This window comes from Grammomys surdaster, unplaced genomic scaffold (genome assembly GCF_004785775.1).
Source record: "Grammomys surdaster isolate TR1022 unplaced genomic scaffold, NIH_TR_1.0 125881, whole genome shotgun sequence".
Taxonomy (NCBI): Eukaryota; Metazoa; Chordata; class Mammalia; order Rodentia; family Muridae; genus Grammomys; species Grammomys surdaster.
Genome location: NW_021620706.1, coordinates 1714222 through 1728611, shown reverse-complemented (window position 1 = coordinate 1728611; position 14390 = coordinate 1714222). Strand labels below are relative to the sequence as shown.

Here is a 14390-nt window from a genome sequence, read left to right as displayed (position 1 = left end):
AAAATACGAACTGTTAGCGTTTTCCACTGAAGAGTTCTGGATGATTCTAGGAGTTTCTATCTTGAACAACATAGTCACTTGCCTAAACTCAAGTATGCTGGAGAGATGACATCTTAATAAAGCTAATGCTGGGGTTGACATTGAGTTATGTGTGGGAAGAATAGATCTGAGTGCAGAAAGAGATGATTTGGGTTTTCATTATCTGAATTTTTATGTATACAACTGTGTTGCTGACGGCAATGAGAATACACATTTCCTCAATATAGTCTGCACTTAATCAATATTAGGGCATTCAAGAATGGTCACCAAAAGAAAATTCCCTTGGATTCTTGCATAGCTAGATAATACTTGACTATCTAACAGAAAACCCCATCCTTTGTCTCATCTTGTCTAGGCACAATTCTTTGTTTGAAGTTTACATCAGGGATGTAACTCTTAATGTGTCCATGATACTTGAGTACCACAGTACATGCTAACTGAGTTCCTCATTGTTAACACAATAACTAACAAAAGCAATTTAAGGGAGGAAAGGCACATCTTGGCTCACAGTTTAGAGGGTTCAATCCATCATAGTACAGAGGCAATGAAGGCTTTATGGTATGAGACACTGGGTGAAGTGTCTCATTTCTCAGAGAACTCAATGCACATAAGCTTGAAAGCTCACCCTCACAGTAGCCATATGCTAGCTGTGTCTGGTAATCCAAAGGTCAAGTAACCTCAGATATCACTCCTAGATGGGGAGTGGTTGTTCAAACTGCTACAGAAGACATTTCTTATTCGAATGATCTAAATGCAGTTTTTATAACAATATATGCAAAAACAGACAATATGACTTCAATGAGTATATTTTAAGAATTTAGGTTAATGACTATTGTGGGTCATTGTGGATTTTGTTGTTCAAAGACCTTTACTTCTGGGATCTACACCTTGCTTCTGGAATGTTCTGCAGCTGGCCTATAGCAATACTGTGATTGGATCCTTGCAGTAGCCACCTTAAAGCATGCTGCCACTAGAATCTCAGGACAGTGCTGACCACCTCAACATAGTGGCCATCTGGAGGTGGCTTCCTCTGACTTCCAGGTTGCAGGAACGTCTTAATTGTAGGAATGTTGCTGATTCTTGTCTTAAATGCCTGCAGCAGAGGGAAGTTGGACAGCACAGGAGCACTGACTTCTTCAGTAATCAAAATGACTTCTAGTATGTCTGCCCAACTGAGTTGGTTGCCAACAAGAAAAGCCTCTCCGTGGTCTTTTAAAATCTTTTCAAACACTGGGAAGTAACGGGTTTTAGTTTTTGTCACTATCAAAGCATAGCTTTCCTCTTTTTCCTGAGGGACTTTAAATGAAGCCCCAATAATCGTCATCATCAGGTTCTGGATGCCGTTAGCATATATGTCAATCTTGAGTCTCTCCTTCAGGTCCTTCCCATACAAGTTGTGCTTGTCAGAGAGGTAGCTGAGGATGGCTCTGGTCTGTGTCAGCAGCATCCCATCCATTTCAACCAAAGGGACTTGGCCAAAAAGCAGGCGTCCATCCTTTTTCAACTTCTCATATTGTTTTCTTGTCTCAAGAAATTCTTCTTCGAACTCCACTCCAGCCGCAGCCAGCAGCCAGTGGATCTACTCTATCCTTCCCCTGCCTTGAAAGTAGTAGATCTTGGGTTTGGCTTCCACGATCCCTGGTTCAGCGTTTCCTTATTCTTGTAGGATTTTGTCTCCTGGCACTCTGGAAAGCTGAGGTTAGTTTTAAACTTAAACAATTTTATTTTATGTACATAAATGTTTTTCCCACATGCATGTGTGAACTCCCCTTGTGAAGCCAGTGCTCACAAAAGCCAGCAGACAGCATTAGATTTTCTGGAGATGGAATTACAAGTAGTTGTGAGCTGTCATGTGGGTGCTGGAAATCAAACTCAAGTCCTCTGGAATGATAGCCAGTGCCCTTTTAGCCAACTCTCTAGAATCTATTCTGTGGTTATTCTTAACATGAGGTAATATTTTTTTTATATGAACTGTGTAGTGACGCGTTTCATTAGCAATGGCTGGTATAGGACTTTGTAAGACATAAACACCTTAGATAATTTCAATGTCTTTAGATAATTCCAATTTGGGTAAGTGGCTGAAGACTGGAGGCCTGAGACGTGTTGACAGCATAGGCTTGAGGCAGACTGATCTTGGCTCATTTAGAGCTATGCAACATTGAAAAACAGTTTAGCTTTCCGAAGCTCATTTTTTCTTCAGTAATATAGCAAGATCATTATGCCTGACAATATTTTTCTCTGTACAGTCGCTGTAATAAAGTACCACAATCTGACTGGTTAATAGCTGTGGTGCTTTATTTTCTCACTGTTCTAGACACTTGAAGTCCAAAATTAAGTTGCTGGCAGAACCATGTCCCTTGTGAAGTCTACAGCTTTACCTCTTTTTGGGAGGGGCATGGGGGGATGTTAACTTTTGGCACTCGTGGACTTGCAAATAAGTCCAACCTCTGCCTTTGTTTCCCAAATCCCTGTCTTTACATGACCAGTTATTACAGTGGCTTCAGCCATATTAGACAGAGGCGTACCCTGCTCAGTATGCTTTTATGTTTACATCACCAGACACATCTGCAATGATCTCAGATTGAAATGACATAATTATGTCATGAAGTACAAAGTACTTGTATATTTATATAGAGTATAGACACACACACATACACACTGAGGTAGAAGAAGAAAGGGGAGAAGGGAGCGAGATAGAGAGATTCCCTCTATACCTTGAAAAACCTTTGTGAAGAGAACCAATTCATCTGAGGGGAAGGGCTGGCTCTTGACTGGCAGTGGGTCCCAGCAGCAGCAGCTCTGATACAGGATGTGGCTTGAATGATGGATGTCTATAGAAGGATAGTTCATTTTAATTGTAACTTTTTTTCTTTTGGCTATGCTTACCTCCTACCAGATTTCCAATTCCCTTAACATTTAAGATTGCCAAATCAGGCCATCTGTAAACATGAAAAGTTGCAAAACTGGGGTCTTTCACCGAAGTGCTAGTTTTAATATTCTGAACAGGGAGAAGAAAAAAAAGGACACTAATCCTCTGGCCCAGAAAGCAACATAGTTTGTAATGGGTATATACTCTTTCACCCTTTGTGGTTCTGGAGTTTGGAGATACAGGTGGATCTTTGATTACATTTTTTTTCTCTCCTTCTGCTTGATTTCCTGTTGAGAGTTTGTCTTGGCAACCACTGAGTAGAAGCATAGCAGAGCCTTGCCTGAGCCAGGAAGGTTAAAACTGAGCTGACAGGACAACCCCAGCTCTCTGCTGTTGGTGAGTTATTCTGTTTATTCTACATATGTTTCCTTTTAATTAAAATGTCATTTTTAATTAAAAATGAAATGTCAAGAAAAAAAGGCAAAGTCTGGGCTATTGCAGCGAATAAAAGCAAAAAAAAAAAATAAGTCAATAGAAAAAAAGTAACTTTGAAAGGATGAGAACAGCATCTCCCCTATGTTTGTAAAAAAAGAAAAAGACAAGAAACAATTGGAGAATTTTGAATGATTTTTGCTGTCACAGAGTAAATATGCACACACATGCTTTCTTTGTCTTTCTGTCTGTCTCTCTGTGTCTTTCTCTGTGTCTCTGTTTCTCTTTCGATGTCTATGTCTCTCTCTGTCTCTTTGTCTCTCCGTGTCTTTCTCTGTCTCTGTATATCTGTGTCTGTCTCTGTGTCTTTCTCTATGTCTCTGTCTTTGTCTCTTTCTGTCTCTCACCCCCCTCCTCTCTCACACACATCTGCTTGGTGCCTTGTTTCTATAACTAAAAAGTATACATCTGATGTGTGGGCACATGCTTTCAGTTAATGTGTGATGCTGATGGCTGCCACATTTTTCATGAGTGACGGAGGCACTAATGAGGTGTAGCATTGACTGCAGAGGGCACCCATAAATTGTGTAAAACAGCCCTGCTGGCCATTTATTTAATTTATTTGATAGAAGTGTAATGCCTTATAGTTTAAATGGGGCTTTTATTTTGTTATAAAGACCCATGTCTACAGCTTTTCAAGAATTATGCATGGCTGTACTCTCTGTTTCAGCACTGCTCCGAGACAGAACGCTGTACATGGTGCTGTTGTCTCAAAAGGACAGATTCCATAGCCAAGGGGGAAAGACGCCAGCAGGGTATGAAACACCTGTTGAGGATACCCAGAGAAGGAGGTGCAATTTGTAGGAATAAGTGGGGGAAAGACTGATACAAGATGGTCAGTGCTGTTGACCAGGATGAAGAACAAGTAGAAATGAGCTTCTCCCAGCAGAACAGAATCAATCTCTCTCTCTCTCTCCCTCTCCCTCTCCCTCCCCCTCCCCTCCCTCCCTCCTTCCCTCCCTCCCTCCCTCCCTCCTTTCCTCCCTACCTCCTTCCCTCCCCTCCTCTCTCTGTCACTGTCACTGTCTCTCTCTCGCTCTCTTCCACCTCATTGTTTTTATAAAGCTATGCTGAAAAACATCCTTTCTAACTCCACATTTGACAACTGTGGCTTCCTTCTCTCTTCTGCATGGTGCCAGGGATTTTCACCTCACAGATACTCTGTAACCACCTTCTCCCTTTTATCAATTCTGATACCTCACTGTACCCTCGCAGAGCATCCTATATGCTTTCTTCTACACACTCGCAGCATTTAAACTGAGGTCCAGTTGACAGCTTAATTTGCTTACATTTTCAATACTGCAAATAGTAGATGGCTTCTCCTCGCTTTGGTTAAGTCCCTTCAGCTCCACAGTCTTGCATAGTCATCACCAGAACCATGTCTGTGATGGAACATCTCACTGTGTATTGATTTTTTCGGGAAGCATTCAGCTAGTATGGCTTCTTAAAAATCAGCTTCAAGGAAGCACGGGTTCCTGTGGATTACAGGAGGCTTCAGGGAAAGCTCTGTGAACTTCTCCATTTTGCCTTCACTACATTTTCAATTCTGCAGTGCCCTTTGAAAGTGACAACCGGCTTGAGACTTTGATTCTCATAATGGCATAGGAAAAGTTTCAGCTGTATAAAAATACAACTCAGGAAAACCATCCAGAAGTGTTACTGTGCATTGGGCAGCGTGCTTAGCACCTACCTTCCCTGTATGTTAGGGATGTTCTCAGTTCAAGAAAGTTTTGTTGAGCAAGTAAGAAAAAAAAGATTATTTCTATATTGGCTATCTTTTTTGTTTCCCTTCTGTTATCTAGAGAAAAAATCAAAGCCAACTTGCTGTCCAATTCCCCAGGCAAACACAACTGCAAACACTTGTATCTTTACAAACTGAGACCCAAGGGCAGTGGAAACCCACTTCCTTTCATGCCTTTTAAGCTGATTAACTGCGAAGAAACTACCCCTTTATTTAAAAGCAGATGAAAGATGCGGACTGATTTATGGATGTGTACATTATTTACCCCACCTAGTTCTCATTTCTATAAAGCTAAGCAATAAGTAAAGAAAGCTCTTATCCATGTCTCCGGATCGGTCTTGACAGTTATCTTTGAGAAAGTGATGAAAAGCTTACCCCTTTTCCCTATATCACCATGACAGTCAAATTTTGCCTTGTGTCCTTGCTTTATTAAACCAATTTCTGCGTGTTTGCGCCTCTGTATCCATGGAGAACAGCTGATCAGCATCCCTCATATAAGGCTCTTTATATTCTGGGAGACAGTAATTTCCTGTGAGATATTTAGTTGAAAGTTTCATAAACTTATGAGAGATTGAGAGAAAAAAAAAGTTATGCTTAGTTTATACTTCCTAAAAAATACTACCCCGAACCTTTAGACATGATACTTGCATTTAACTTTCTGTATGAAAAATTAACTTTAATTTTTAAATTCAAGTTTCATTAGAGTGCATTTAAAATGCATGCTTCTTGTCAATCATGGATAATTATTCTGAAAGTGTATGCATATGGCAATTCTTTCCATTTTTTTCTTAACTTACTGATAAATCTTAAAAATATCTTAAAACTAGATGATGATGATGATGATGATGATGATGAATGTGTGTGTATGATGTGACACATGTGTGGGCACATGCACCGTAGTACACATATGGAGGTCAGAGGACACCTTTATGTGTTTCTATTTGTCCGTCTTCATGGTCAACTCAGGTTGTCAGGCTTTCAGGTCAAGCTATTTTACTGGCCAAGCCTTCTTGCCAGGCAGTAGGTAAATCTTTTTAATATATTTTCTAGTTTGAATTCATAACATCCATGTTATGAATTATTATTTATTTCAAACTAATTTGGATAACTGCCTTCTGAAACCTTGAAATCTGATTACCAATAAGAAAACTTTTATGTGTACTACAGAAAAAATATTGTTAGGAACTGGGAGATTCGATTGCATGGGAAATTTACCCTTTCCTCTCCTTTCCTCTCTCTCTTTCTCCTTCCTTCTCTTTCTCCTCCCCTCCCTCCCTCCTCCCTTCCCTCTCTTCTCCACTCCCTCCTCCCCACCATTCTCCCCTCCTGTCCTTCTCTTATTTCATTCCTCCAACCTTTTATTCATTTTCAAACTCTACTTTAGTTTCAGGAGTCTGTCATGGCTCATAAATGTTTGCTCTTGAATAACATTAAAGGCAAAACATCCACTGAAAATTTCAATATTTGTGTGATAATCTAGACATGCCAACTCCTCCTTTGATTAACAGCGTATGGGTCTAACTATCTCATAATTTCTTCAGTATTTTTGTCAGGGGAATCTCTCTTCTCAGAAGGCCTGTGATTAGAGGGTCTCTGTGTTCATTAGCAAAGTCCTGCCCTGGTTTCCATGGTTTTGATGAAAGATTGCCCTCTGCTGCAGAGACAGAAGCAAATGTTTAACACTCAAAAACCCTATAACGCATTTACTTGAATAGAGGGTGTATTGTTTGATGTATTTCATCATAGAAGTTAGTACTAAACCTGAAGAGCACAATGTTTTATTTTATTTTTCCCTTACCCCTATTCCCCCTCCTACTCAGGAACTCCCTATCCCATTCCCCCCTCCTCCTGATTCCTTGAGGATGTGCCCCCACCTATCCCCACTCCCACCTCCCGACCCTAGAATTCCCCCCACATGGCATCCAGCCTTCATGGGACCAAGGATCTCCTCTACCACCTACGCCAGACAAGGCCATCCTCCCCTACATATAGAGCTGGAGCCATAGGTCCCTCCCTAAGTGCTCCCAGGCTAGTGGTTTAGATCCTGGGGGCTCTGGTTGGTTGGTATTGTTGCTCTTCTCATGGGGTCGAAAACCCTTTCAGCTCCAACAATCTTCACTCTAACTCCTCCATTGGCAACCCCATGATCAGTTCAATGGTTAGTTGTGAGCATCTGCCTCTGAATATGTCAGACTCTTGGAGACTTCTAAGGAGACAGCTATGTCAGACTCCAGTCAGTATGCACTCACTCCCTGACATCCACATGAGCGTCTACCTTTGGTGACTGCACATGGGATGGATACCCAGGTGGAATGGTCTGCAGACAGGCCCTCCTTCAGTTTCTGCCTTACACTTTGTCTTCATATTTGCTCCCTTGAGTATCTTGTTACTCCTTCTAAGAAGGAATGAAACACGCCCACTTGGTCTTCATTCTTCATGAGCTTTATGTGGTCTGTGAGTTGAATCTTGGGTATTTCAAACTTCTGGGCTAAAATCCAATAGTCAGTGAGTGAATATCATGTGCGTTCTTTTGTGATTGGGTTACCTCACTCAGGATAATATTTTCTAGTTTCATCCATTTACCTAAGAATTTCTAGAATTCATTGTTTTTAATAGCTGAGTAGAATTCCATTGTGTAAATGTACCACATTTTTTGTATCCATTCCTCTGTTGAAGGACATCTGGGTTCTTTCCAGCTTTGGGCTATTATAAATAAAGATGTTATGAACATAGTGGAGCATATGTCCTTATTATATGTTAGAGCATCTTCTGGGTATATGCCCAGGAGTGGTATAGCTGAGTCCTCAGGTAATGATATGTCCAATTTTCTGAGGAACCATCAGACTGTTTTTCAAAGTGGTTGCACCATCTTGCAATCCCACCAATAATGGAGAAGTGTTCCTCTTTCTTCACATCCTTGACAGCATCTACTATCACCTGAGTTTTTGATCTCAGCCATTCTGACTGGTGTGAGGTGGAATCTCAGGGTTGTTTTGATTTGCATTTCCCTGATGACTAAGGATGCTGAACAATTCTTTATGTGCTTCTTGGACATTCATGTTTCCTCAGTTGAGAATGCTTTGTTTAGCTCTATACACCATTTTTAATAGGGTTATTTGGTTGTCTAGAGTCTAATTTCTTGAGTTCTTTGTATATATTGGATATTAGTCCTCTATCAGATGTGGGATTGGTAACAGATTGGTAACCAACCAATCTGTTGGTTGACATTTGTTCCTATTGACAGTGTCCTTTGCTTTACAGAAACTTTACAATTTAATGAAGTCCTATTTGTCAATTCTTGATCTTAGAGCATAAGCCATTGGTGTTCTCTTCAGAAACTTTTCCCCTGTGCCCAGGTATTCTAGGGTCTTCCCCACCTTATCTTCTATTAGTTTCAATGTATCTGGTTTTATGTGGAGGTCCTTTATCCACTTGGACTTCAGCTTTGTACAAGGAGATAAGAATGGATCAATTTGCATTCTTCTACATGTTGTCCTCCAGTTGAACCAGCATCATTTGTTGAAAATGCTGTCCTTTTTTCTCTGGATGGTTTTAGCTCCTTTGTCAAAGATCAAATGGCCATAGGTGTGGGTTCATTTCTGAGTCTTCCATTCTATTCCACTGATCTTCCTGCCTGTCTATGTACCAATATAATGCAGTGTTTATCACTATTGCTCTGTGGTACAGCTTGAGGTCAGGGATGGTGATTCCTTCAGAAATTCTTTTATTGTTGAGAATAGTTTTCACTATCCTGGGTTTTTTGTTATTCCCAATAAATTTGAGAATTTCTCTTTCTAACTCTGTGAAGAATTGAGTTGGTATTTTCATGTGGATTGCATTGAATCTGTAGATTGCTTTGGGGAAGATAGCCATTTTTACTATATTAATCCTGCCGATCCATACCATGGGACATCTTTCCATTTTCTGAGATCTTCTTCGGTTGAAGTTCTTGTCATACAAATCGTTCACTTGCTTGGTTAGATTCACACCAAGGTATTTTATACTATTTGTGACTATTGTGAAGGGTGTCATTTCCTTAATTTCTTTTTCAGCCTGTTTATCTTTCACATAGAAGATTTTATAACCCACCACTTTGCTGAAGTTGTTTATCAGGTTTAGGAGTTCTCTGGTGGAAGTTGTGGAGTCACTTAAGTATACTATCATATCATCTGCAAATAGCGATATTTTGACTTGTTCCTTTCCTATTTGTATCCCTTTGACTTCTTTTTGTTGTCTAATTGCTCTGGCTAGGACTTCTAGTACTATATTGAATAGGTAGGTAGAGAATGGGCAGCCTTGTCTATTCCCTGATCTTAATGGGATTATAAAATCAGAACTGAAAAGGGAGACATACTAATAGAAAATTAGGAAATTTCAAAAAATCATCAGATCCTACTACAAAGGCCTATACCCAACAAAACTGGAAAATCTGGTTGAAATGGATAATTTTCTAGACAGATACCAGGTACCAAAGTTAAATCAGGAGCAAATAAACCATCTAAATAGTCCCATAACCCCTAAAGAAATAGCAGCAGTCATTAAAAGTCTCCCCACCAAAAAAAAAAGCCCAGGACCAGATGTTTTTTGTGCACAATCCTATCAGACCTTCAAGAAAGACCTAATACCAATTCTCTTCAAACTTTTGCACAAATTGAAACAGAAGGGACAGTACCCAATTTGTTCTATGAAGCTACAATCAAACTCATATCTAAACCTCACAAAGACTCAACAAAGAAAGAGAACTTCTGACCAATTTCTCTTATGAATATCGATGCAAAAATACTCAATAAAATTCTAGCAAACCGAATCCAAGAACACATCAAAACAATCATCCATCATGATCAAGTTATTGATTCCTTTATCCCAGGAATGCAGGGATGGTTCAATATTCAGAAATCCATCAATGTAATCCACTATATAAACAAACTCAAAGGAAAAAAACCCACATGATCATCTGACTAGATGCTGAGAAAGCATTGGACAAAATCCAACATCCTTTCATGATAAAAGTCTTGGAAAGGTCAGGAATTCAAGGCCCATTCCTAGAGATAGTAAAAGCAATATACAGCAAACCAGCATACAATGTTTTAAAACATTGAAAATGTACCTCTTGCTTTCTTTTGGCTCTTGGTACCTAGAATGGATCACATGTGGTTCTCATCATCCTTGAAAAGAAATAAATTCCTAGTGGGATGTTCTATATTCTATGTTTCTTTGTCAGCAAATAGATCGTGTTTCTAACTAAAAAAAAAAATCTACTCTACTTGTGAATGGAGTTCTATATCTAAGTGAAAAATAAACCAAAATCGTGGTAGTTCTTCTAGATGTGTATTAGATGCATACATGGTGGGTTACTCTACCAGAGACTTCAGAACATTCATCTTTTTTCCTGTAAGTCACAAGTTAGGCAACATAAGGTGTGATGCAGCTTGTTTTTCAGAATTCTATGAAGTCTTAAGTCATGGGAAGGTGTCTGCGTTTTTATCATTTTGGATGATAAAAGAACAGCTGAAAAGCAAATACAAATCTGAGAAAAATAACCCTCCCCTCCCTCAAAACGTTCACATGAAAGTCCATAGCAGTTAAAATAGCAATTAAGAAAAGAAAGAAAGAAAGAAAGAAGCAAAGCAAAAAGAAACCAGGAACCCAAATACCCACCAAGGAACAAGAGCAGAATGGAATAGTATTCAGCCCTTAAAAGAAAATGATGAATCTTGAATGCTAAGTGAAAGTAGCCACACACAGAAGATCGACCTGATTGGAAGAAGCAAAGGGGACTGGCTGAACAAAGGCAGGCTTCTCCTTTAGAGAGATGATAAAGATGTTCCAAATTGGTTGTGACATGGCTTACTCAGACCTGAATAGACTTAAAACTGTTTAACTGTTCTCTATAGGTGAATTTTATGTTATTGTGATCATGTTTCAATAAAACCATTATTTTAAAAAACAAACACACAAAAAAACCAAACCTCAAATTTAAGCAAACAATCATAACAAAGGAAAGCTGCATCTTGTTGCATCAAATATCTTCTTTTGTCCCATTGGATGGTAGGAGGCTTTGGTGCAGCACCAATACCCTTTCCATGCACAGAGGAGGCCTTGGTGCAGCACCAATACCCTTCCCATGCACAGAGGAGGCCTTGGTGCAGCACCAATACCCTTCCTATGCACTGTGCACTTCTAGCTTCTCAGGAACTGTTTTGCTCCTAAGAATTTTATGACCACTTCAGATGTGCTTTCTTGTTTTATGAGTTTAATTATTATGAGTAATCCTTCCCCAGACATTCTCCACCCTTACAGGACAAAATGTCTGGTGGGAATGTAAATATGTTAAATGTTATTACAATATTTCTATGAGCAGAAACAAAGAGGGAAAAGCCATTTTTCCCTCCTCACCCCTGCCAAAAGATGCCTGCACTGGTTTGCACGCCAGATAGACGAGCTGAACCACCCACTGTCTGTGACTTTGCAAACAAATCCACAAAGACTTCATTTCCTTAGATATAGATAGGGACAGCAGTACCTACCTTCTCCATATAGCTTTTGTTTCATGGTTTAAATGAGGTAATGCTTTTAAAGCATTTTGCCTAGGTAGTTAGCCATGGTTGATTTGTAGGATACATAGTTATTACTAATAGTAATAATTCAAAAGGAGATGACTCTGCTTATTAAAAGTTAGTTAACTTCACTTAACTAAAGTACATGAAGGCAGAGTGAACAGCTTCCTTGAGCCCTTTTAGTGTTAATTAGGAAATTTTTATATTGATCATTAAAATATAAATATTTATAGAGGATTGCCCATTAAGATGCATTTTATTCCTTCAAAAGAAATAGCAGACACAACTATGAAAAGGATCATTGTGCCTTTTAGGGACTGGGTAGAATTATTCTCTTGAGGTATTATTTTCAAAATAATGGATTTTACTTGTTGCAGGAAATTTTTTCTCCCTTTTCATCACAATTGCAATCAGTACTCTACCTGCTTGCGGCCTCAGCTGAAACAGCTGGATCACCCGTTTTGATGAGGGATTACTCTTCAATATTTATAGTAACACCCATTTCACCAAGTGGAGCTCCCGCCTCCCCCCCCCCCCCACTCCCAAGGAACAAACAAACAGCCAACTTTTCATATCACAGGTGACTGTTTTCTTTTGTATTAAATTTCCTTTCCTATGGATTTCACTAGCTTCAGATTCTGAAGTTCATTTCACTACTCAGGGGGCACTTAAAAGCTGCCATGTCAATGCAGCCAATAGAAATTAAATTTCAAAAATTCAAAGCATAAAAAATCTGCCATAGAAGCTTTAAGGGCAGCATTGGGAGTGGGGACGATAAACATGAGCTTGTAAACCATGCTAGAGACCTTGACATCTGAGCAGAGACCATGTTTAAACAGAGATATGCATAAAGATGTACGTCTTTTCTCAGGGATATTAATGAAAGGGTTAATTCTGTTGTCATGGCAACAGAGAACAGCTGTGATGAAAAGCTAGAGGTCTACACACAATGCCCAGTACAAGGTCTCTAATTCTAAAGCTGATTTTCTTAGCTACAATAGAAGTGATGTGTTTTCAATAACATCCTAAGCCTTCACATCAAATCCTTCTAGTTAATCCAATAAATAGACCCGTGGCATAAAGGGAATAAGTATATGTTTGCACATTATAAATCTTGTCAAAGAAGTTTACCTGTGTCCGAACTTAAGAGAGGATCTGGAAAGTAAACAAACACTCCTTCAAGATAAAAGGCTATGTGGAATGCAATCTGAAAAAAAATCCATTCAAATAGCCTTTCAGAATAATTATCGAATACATTGTTATCTTGCTCCTCAGCAGGAGGGTACTTAAGACAGCAGCATCTCTAGTACCTCTTCCACAGCAGCAAAGGTAATTCCATTTTTAAAGCTCAGCACAGGAGAATAATGTAAGCGGCTGAGTTTGCCCCATAGGTCTATTACCATGGTCTGTGGGAAAGAGACTTCAGAAGAACTTGCTGAACGCATGATAGCAGCAACCTGCTCTGGATGTTTCAGTTTCATCCAGTTTCAGATTTGGATATAGACCCACAGAAGCCTCAACATTTTTCAGAAATATCTTCTCTCCATCTTTCATTCTTCAGGAGGAAATCCAGGTTACACACTTTCTCTGAACTTTCTTTTCTGCTCTGTGCTCAAACTTGGGGACTCATGATTTCTTCTTCCCTGGATTGCTATCACCAAGTGGAGCTCAGGCCAGGCCACACGTCATCAGATAGCAAAATGAAATTCTTGTCTTTTCCTTCTTTGCGTTTGTGTGTGAGACTGTATGTGTATGTGTGAACATGTGTGTATCAGTGTGTGAGCATATGTGTATCTGTGTGAGCATGTGTGTGTGTACGTGTGTGAGAGAGAGACAGAGAATCTCTGTGTGTATTTGTATGTATAAACATGTGTCTGAGCATGTGTGTATGTGTGTTTTGTGTGAGTGAGTGTAAAGGTATGCAAGGGATGGGGAGGCAGGAGTCAAGTTTGAATATCATTCCTTATTTCTTTCCTTGGTTTTTGAGACAATGGTGCTCACTGAAGCTGGAGCTCATAGATTCAGTTAGACTGTCCGGCCAGGAGATACCCAAACCCCGCCCCTCCGGAATTCCACTTCCCTTCTGCCCCTGCCTGGTCCTCTGGGCTGGAGCAGACACAGAGTTGGTCTGCTCCTGTCCTGTGGAGAAACTGAATCCTGAGTCATCCAGGAGCCACTGCACTCAGAGCAGCTGGAGCCAATGCACTCAGAGCAGCAGAAACTGAATCCTGAGTCATCCAGGACCCACTGCACTCAGAGCAGAAGGATTTCCAGATCCAAGAGGTGGCCTGAGTCCCAGGAGTTATTCCACCCAGGAGATTAGGAGCATAAGACCACAGAGACCTCTGGACTCTGAGGAGCTCTGCAATAAGCAAGATAACTGGAAATACAGACTCCAGTCAGACACAGTGAGGGCAGGTAACACTAGAGTTAACCAGATGGCGAAAGGCAAGCGCAAGAACATAAGCAACGGAAACCAAAGTTTCTTGGCATCATCAGTGCCCAATTCTCCCAATATAGCAAGCCCTGAACACCCCATCACACCTGAAAAGCAGGATTCAGAATTAAAATCACTTCTCATGATGATGATAGAGGATTATAAGAAGGAATTAAGTAACTCCCTTAAAGAAATACAGGAGAGTACAAGTAAACAGATAGAAGCCCTTAAAGAGGAATCACAGAAATCCCTTAA

General features: G+C 40.0%; 1 pseudogene; it reads right to left on the bottom strand.

The window, feature by feature from the left end:
• Nucleotides 1–1009: 1009 nt before the first annotated feature.
• Nucleotides 1010–13143, bottom strand: LOC114608227 (annotated as a pseudogene).
• Between the last annotated feature and the right edge of the window lie 1247 nt (nt 13144–14390).